The 8,217-nt window shown below is 26.6% G+C and overlaps 1 protein-coding gene across 4 annotated transcripts in view; it reads right to left on the bottom strand.

The window, feature by feature from the left end:
- ETHR (ecdysis triggering hormone receptor) overlaps positions 1-8,217 on the bottom strand; it is a 94,402-nt gene that overhangs the window by 64,720 nt on the left and 21,465 nt on the right. Inside the window, exon 2 of one of the 4 annotated variants that reach the window (XR_846355.2) lies at positions 430-1,135. The exons of the other annotated variants lie outside the window; for them this stretch is intronic. The gene's annotated coding sequence lies outside the window, so the exon portion shown is untranslated. The remainder of the gene's footprint in view (positions 1-429; positions 1,136-8,217) is intronic. 4 annotated transcript variants of the gene reach the window in all.

Here is an 8,217-nt window from a genome sequence, read left to right on the forward strand (position 1 = left end):
AAAACTATTTTAGAAAAGATTCTCAATTCTACAACCAATAATAAATTTCAAATTTTGTAATAATTTTATCAATAACAGGTACATGTTATTAGCGGTATGGCTTGATCAATAATTTTAAAATAATTAAAATATTATGTCTCTGATTTTGTAATATTCGAAAAAACGCGAATAAAAAATTAATAATTTACTATTAGCTCAACGCAATTTTTATTCTCTTATTAAATAAATTTTTATATTAGCTGCAAAATTGAAGTGCAGTTGGCTTGAACTGGAAATTGTAAAAATTCGCACAAAAATATTATTAGACATCAAGACCTGTCTTAGCTAAATATGATTCTTTTTATTCATTTATGTTATCATGTTGAATATTTTGCAGTCCACTTTTACTTAATACATATAAATTATACGCAAGTAAAAAATAATACTCACCGCAAGGTTGATCCACCTAATGCCTTTCCTAAATCTTCTCCTCTCAAGCTGAGCGAGGGGATTGTTAATTCTAATAAATCTTTCAACATTTTTTCAGAAATCTCGCGAACATTCAGAAAACTACGATCGCGATACTTTATATCACTTCCAAAGTTCCACACGCGAATTAATGCGCAATTTTATCCGAAAAAATTTCAAGCGATAACCGCATTATGCTAATGTATTTAGCATCGGCCGGATAGTCCAATTTAACTGACTAATTTAACCCCTAATCCCGAGTGATATACATGTAGTATCCAATATAGAGATTCTCTGTGGAAAAGATGAAAGTTAAATCTATAATGAAGATCATTTCCATTCTCCGTATCTTATTGGTCAATACGACTGGTGATCAACTAACTCACCCACAGAGAGATTAAATCCGATCACAATTATTGTCTGTTACAACGATTCAACTTGAGATAACTACCTGAAACTACCTGAGATAACACGCCTAAAAATATGGAAAAAAGCGGTATGCTAATTCACATTCTCACGACACTTTGCTCGGCACTCCCCACAGGTACAGGAAATTAACGACGTAATAAACCGTTGCGGTTCATTCGTTTAGTTATTATATAAATAGACGGCGATAAAAATATTAACTTCTCCGTTGTTGAATTAATGAGTTCTTTAAGTAGGACACTGAGCTCCTTCAAATTCGTACCTGCAAATAAACAGATAGCCTGATTTGTGCATTTGATCAAACAAATATAGCTTCGATATATGTACAAATCAATCATTAATCATAAGTTAATAATTAATATAATAATTGCTTATTCATTGAGAATAAGCCACGTTTTGAAATGCTAGGCGCACGAAACAGTTATATTGTCTACTGATTCTGTTATGCGCTGAAACAGTATATACAATAGCCGCATAATAATCAGTGCTAGGGAAAAATTAAAATAAATTCAATAGAAATATTTATTTAAAAAATTGAATCTATAAAAAACACTGTTTGAAATAAGTATTTTGCATAGTAAATATGAAAAAAATAAATATAATATTACTTATTATACATTTATATACATTTATATTAACATTTACTTGACATTTCGATACTTTATGGTTGGATAAATGCTTCTATTTATTATCTCTTATTTTCTGTTTACTATTTCCTATTTCTTAATACAAAATAAAAAATAGAAAAATTATTAAATCAGGAAATATTAAAATGTCAAATAATCAAATAAATATTTTATTTCAAGTGAATGTTAATATAAATAATAAATACCATTTACTTTTTTAGATTTGTTACACAAAATACTTATTTTAAATAATATTTTTATTAATCTTTTAAATTAATATTTCTATTGAATTTATTTCAATTTTTTCCTTGCACTAAAAATATCTATTTACTATGTTCCATTTTAACTAACTGTTTTTCGTAACACAGATATCAATTTAAGATCAAGAGCGTACACTGACTAGATTGTTATCGTTTTGAAATATCTATTTCACGATGTATAAAGTAATAGAATTAATTATTCATAAAGTAAATGTATGAATATTTTTCCCATTTCAACTGAATTATTAATAAACGATCACGTCACAATTTTTCATTACTTTCATTACTAATGATTCAATCTTATAATTTATTACTCTACTTTGTAACACTCAAACAGATGATTAAATTTATATTGACAAAACATTTAAACTGTGATGTGAGATTGAATTAAAGCATTATGTAAGAAATCATTATGGAGTAAATATCATAAAAAACAAATTTATAGTTGCGATCGTCTATTATCCTGATTTTTATTTCAAATAAATGAATACCATAGTGTATTTGCTTCTGTAAATAGTCGATGCAATACATTTAATGCTAGTTATTCATAAAAATTATTTGTAACAACTACCAGTTATTAAATGTCCATATTCAATGCTTTCCGCTATTTTCCATTCGAGGACATCTATTGCAAAAACACGGAGCGACTCGTCTTACTGCTTCTTCAAATCTCACTACATATATACCTACGAATGGCATAATACGGCAACGTTGCTTACCTAACAAGTGAATGTCCCAAACATGCATGCGTCACGTGCCGATTGAAACATTTCACAAGATTTGAAAAACCGCACATTAATAAAGCTGGATTTGTGACCTAATAATATTTTTATGTAAATTTTAAATTTATTTTTCCAGTTAGTAAACTGTGTAACAAATACTGTCGGACTTGAAACTAAAATTGAAATAATAATATCACAAGTTAAACTAATCGTCAATTTAATAATACTGTTAATAAACATTTTAAATCACTCTAAAAAAATGTATTTTTTGCAATAAGTTCTTTGCAGTCTTATTAATATCATTGAGTGTTAATTTAATAATGACGCTAATAAGCGTATTGTAAAATAACTTAGGTAAATATTCTTTTTTACAGAGCCAACTGGTATGCTTGGTCGTGATAGTGGAAGTCGATGAAGCGAAAGTTGGTCGGAGAAAATACAATCGAGGACGGGTAATTGGTGGGCAATATTTTGCTATCGAACAATAAATTTTTTTTTATTGTTCCTGTGAAAGATCGTACTGCACAAACGTTAACGAGAACAATTCAGGAACGTATTACTAGGCAGTATAATTTACAGTGATTCGTGAAAAGGATAAGTACCTTTAAAAGAACTTAATTATGTACATCAGATTGTTAATCACTCTATTAATTTTGTTGAATCTGGTGTACATACACAAAATATTGAGCGGTTACGGCGTGATATACTGCTTTACCACGATTTGGAGAAGAACACTACGAATATTGTTTAGCAGAATTTAAAAAATGATATGATTTTAATAACAGAATGCCGCAATTTTTTAAATTAATGGTTTCTTTATATCCATTAAATGCTATATCATCAAATAATGAATAAAATGTTATATATTCTTCATGTTGGAACGTGTATGTTGTGCTGAAAAAGTATCCTATTCATAAAAATATTTTCATTAATAACTTTTTAATGAATAACGAACGACGGAACAGGTCAATGACCTTGATCTTTTTGGGGGGTCAAGATCAAGATCTCGTGACTTGAAAGTCATTTGGGGCTGGCTGTGTAAAGGGGAACTTTTATCAAAACTTATGTATAATTTTCGCAATAAGTGCTTTGAAATGTTTTGAGATGTTAATTAGTACTTATCATTATTAAATTGCGATTAGTTTAATTTGTAAAATTATTATTTCAATTTTAGTTTATAATTGTATGTTAAATTTGACAGAATAATTGGTGCAGTTTATATGACTAAAAAATGTACTTAAAATTTTGATAGAAATATTATTAGGCACCAAGTCTCGATAGTATATGACGCTTCTATTTGTTACTGGAGTCTAGTTTTATTTATTAATAGAAGAAAGAATGATCGTTATAGAATAGGTGAAGAATTTTAGAATATCACAATAACTTGTACTAATATTATTTAAATTCTGTAAAAATCGGTAATAAATACATTTGTAATTTATAACACATAACATTTATAAATTTAGAGTAAGACCGCTCGAGAATACGCATATAGTTTTACAGCGCAATTATTACATACGTACCGTTTTAGTTAATCAATCTGTGTATGAGAGATAGTTGTGATCGTTGCAGCGATAAAGGAGGTTAAATTTTGTAATCTTGATCATTTTCTTATTACATATACTTATCGCATATTAAAATAAATTAATCAATTTTTATTAAAATTAAATTGCTATTTTATGAATCTGTATAATTTATATTGTGTGCGTAATGTCTTTGCTTCATATTTAGTGATACATTTACTTAATATCTAAATATAATTTTTATACGGTCAAAAATAAAAAGTGACGGAATGGTCTAAAAGTACGTATTTAAAAAGTTGACTCAGCTTGTAAAAAAAATAGTAATACTGTAAATTATAAGAAATTTGGAGAAAATAGATACAACAGAGAAACTATCAGCCTGAGGACTATGTGGTTTGGTGACAGGACGGAAGTCTACCAATATCTCGGTTTGAATTCCGGAGCGCCCGGTTTTTTTCTCGTGTTGTCCTTATTTCTTACAAAATGATAACAATAATGCAGCTTGCATATTCTGTAATGATCTATATTTAAATTCTAAATTCTCTCGATGAAAATTGGGTGTGCCAAAGCTGCTGGCTGTAGGCCAGCCATCTCGATTGCTAGGATTAACCAGTTAGTCGAAAATTTACTTACGTAAACTCTACATGTAAAAAGTCCTTTAAATATTTATAAAGATTTATATCAATCAATAAAAAATTAATCCTTTTTTTATCTTAATCAACGCTGTTTTTACAATAAGCGATTCTTTTTTAATAGTGCGTACTGTTGAGAAATCACTTGCCCAAAAGTATTTTTATCTTTTTAATAAATTTAATCTCCTGTAAAAATAAATATCAATACTACATTGATACTTAATAAATTTTTAATCCAAATTTTAAGGAATTTTAAAGAATAACTTAAATAGCACTTTACTGATAGAGTTCTTGTACAATTGTTGTAATAGCAGAAAAAGTACTTTTGGACCGTCTTATTTTAATTAACAAATTTGCGAATTTCATGCGAACGAATTGGTAAGCTTTTCGAGTGCTATAATCAGAAGCTATTGTATTTTTTATTTTCTAATTAATGTCTAATATTTATGCGTGCACACACAAAATATGCTATTAAAGTTATGTTCAACCCTCCACGTATAAAATTTCCGGCACGTGGTAGCGCACGCCATACAATAGAGAGTAAGATTATCGCGGAAGTGACAGATTAAGATGGTAAAATGCCTGGGGTTATGCCTCCGACTGGATAGTTGGATAGATATGGGCTATTGTTCTCGCCACTTGACACAATCAAACAGCCAATCAAGGTTGCGTAACATGTAAAATATCTATCTAACGTACATTGTTGTAACAGTTTAAGATAATAGAAATAGGTTCTAGGCCTAAGCGAATACATCATCATATGAAAAACGTAAGAAATTTTCTTCAATTAGAGAAATAGAGATAAAAACAAAAGTTATTCATAAAAACTTGTAAGTATGCGCACTTGCATAAAGCAATCTAACGCCATATGAATATGAACCGAATATTTTTGTTCAATATTTAATATAATAACAAAATATTTATTACTTTTATATATCTATGCAAAGTAATGTAAGTTTAAGATAATAATATAATATAAATACCTCAATTAAATTTTTTAAATCAATTAAATTTTAATATTTAAGTACCTAATATTATGTAGAAATGTATAAATATAATAAAATTGTTTGCTGTAAGGCACTCTTCTAATTCAATTAAATAATAGATTTGATCAATTAATTTTTATTCATTTTGTATGTCAATAATATACAGCTATAGTGAATAAAACAATATCTTCTTGCTGTAATAATATATAATGAGACACTAAAGAAATATCTGTCGTTGGTATTTTTCGATTTCATCTCTACTACCTTAGTGAAAGTGTACTACTTGGTCGAGGCATACATACGTTCGTGTCGTTGAAATAATAGTTTAAGCAATGGACAGTGTAGTTACGCACAAGCTGACTTGATATAGCATTTAATAACGACAGATTAGCTTCAAGCAATGACATAGCAAAGGTATCTCAGAAAAACTTATGAATATGATAAAATATAAAATGACAAAATCGACAAGATCAACAAAAGAAGAACGAGACTGACCTTCGATATTGCTAAAAAAAAGTTGGTGTTCACGATTATCTTGTTTTTAAAATATGTAAATAATTTATCACGTGTTTTAATTAATTGATATTTTCCACAGGATTTATAAAACTTGCAAAAAACAGTTATAAACATAAATATAAAACATAAATTCTGAAAATAAAATATCATAATAATTTTTAATGCAAAAAGAATATATATTATCTTAAATTTACATCATGAGAAAGATATGAAATATAAATAAATAAATAAATAGATGAAATAAAGATAGAGACAGAAAGAGAGAGAGAGAGAGAGAGAGAGAGAGAGAGAGAGAGAGAGAGAGAGAGAGAGAGAGAGAGAGAGAGAGAGAGAGATAAGAGAGAAAGAAATATGATGTTTGCACATGTAGTTTCTAATAACTTTCCAGTTCAATATATTGAACATTTATTTAAAATTAGTCGAATATAATTTAACATTTCTTTAAATTTCCAAATTTACGAAGTCTTTTATTTAAATCAATATAATAAAAACTGCATAAATTAAATTATTATGTAACATTAACTTTTATTTTTATATATATGCATTTTTACGCCTAATTTTGAGATTAATTCAGTAATACCAAAATTAATAACTCATGGATAAGATAATGTCACCATAATTCACATAAGCGTTCACAGTAATATACTATTTTCGTTTCATTGTATGAATCGTATAAAGCAGATGTACAATGCAAACATATATATGTATTTCTTTCAGAATACGTTCTCATTATTCATAAATATAATAGTTTCTGAGAATAGTTTCATATGTGATATTAGGAAAGACTTGATTGGAAGTGATTAACAACTACATTAGGATTCTCTTACTTTGAAAGTGTAACGTGGTTTGCAAATATTATCAATAAATTATTATAAGAAAATTTTTAGTTATTTGTAATATATACATATAACATATTTTGATAAAAATCATCATCATATCATTTGTTAAAATCGAAATTTTTATATTTATAACTTCTAGAAGAATTTAAATAAAAATCTTATATATATATACATATATTTCGTTGCGTTGTAAAATTAATGATATAAATAATTTTATACATATATATATACAATACAAACAAATTATAATAATAGTATAATATTCTAAAGTAAACATTATATATGTATACATTATTAATAAAAATACCAAATTAAAATAATCATTATAAGCAAAACAAATTTTATGTATTATTATGCAAACCCATCGCATTAAAAAATTGAGGACGAGGTTTTATGAAATATGAAAGTAAGCGTATATAGACCTTGAGTAGTACTGCTTTTCTCTCGGATGCAATAAATTCTTTTTAATGTAGATAATGATTCTATTATAAAAATTATTAATTATTAACAAAACTTACGAATTTGCTTAAATACGTTTCTTAAAAAACAAAAATAAGCTACTTCGTTTCCAAATTTTGTATGAGCAGAAAAGAAGAAAGAAAAAAATAAAAGTTTCTAACATATTACAACGTACAAGCATTTTAAGATAAAATATAACAACAAAAAACATTAAAACATGTAGATTTAAAATTGCAAATTAAAACTTAATTCTTTAATAAGTGCATATATACATAATAATAATAAGTATATATATTGTAATTCGTGTAATAATTATATATAACACAAAAGTAGAAAATGAGGGAGCAAATAAGCAATGTATGATCAAAGTGTATACACTTGCTCCCTCATTTTCTACTTTTATGTTATATATTGTATAATTATTACACGAGTTACAATATATATATTTATTATTCATTTTAACATTATATTTTATATAAATATATGTGTGTTGATTGAGTAGAATAAATAAAAATTAATTCATTCTCAATACATTGGTCATTCATAATAGGTTCTTATATATTAAAAAAGTAGTATTAAAAAAGTTTTAAGAGAGATTTCATAAGCTAATCACTGTAGCATCTTAAAACATTATTTAAAACGGTCTTAAAATAAAAACTATGAACAGTAGAAATTTATTTACGCAGATGAGAAGACGTAAAGAATTTTTAAGTATAATAAAAAATGTCATCTAAATTTAGAATCTCTATATTACGATTATAAAGTCGTACATATATCTTTA

Source organism: Acromyrmex echinatior, chromosome 5 (assembly GCF_024713525.1).
Source record: "Acromyrmex echinatior isolate Ae372 chromosome 5, ASM2471352v2, whole genome shotgun sequence".
In the NCBI taxonomy this organism is placed as follows: domain Eukaryota; kingdom Metazoa; phylum Arthropoda; class Insecta; order Hymenoptera; family Formicidae; genus Acromyrmex; species Acromyrmex echinatior.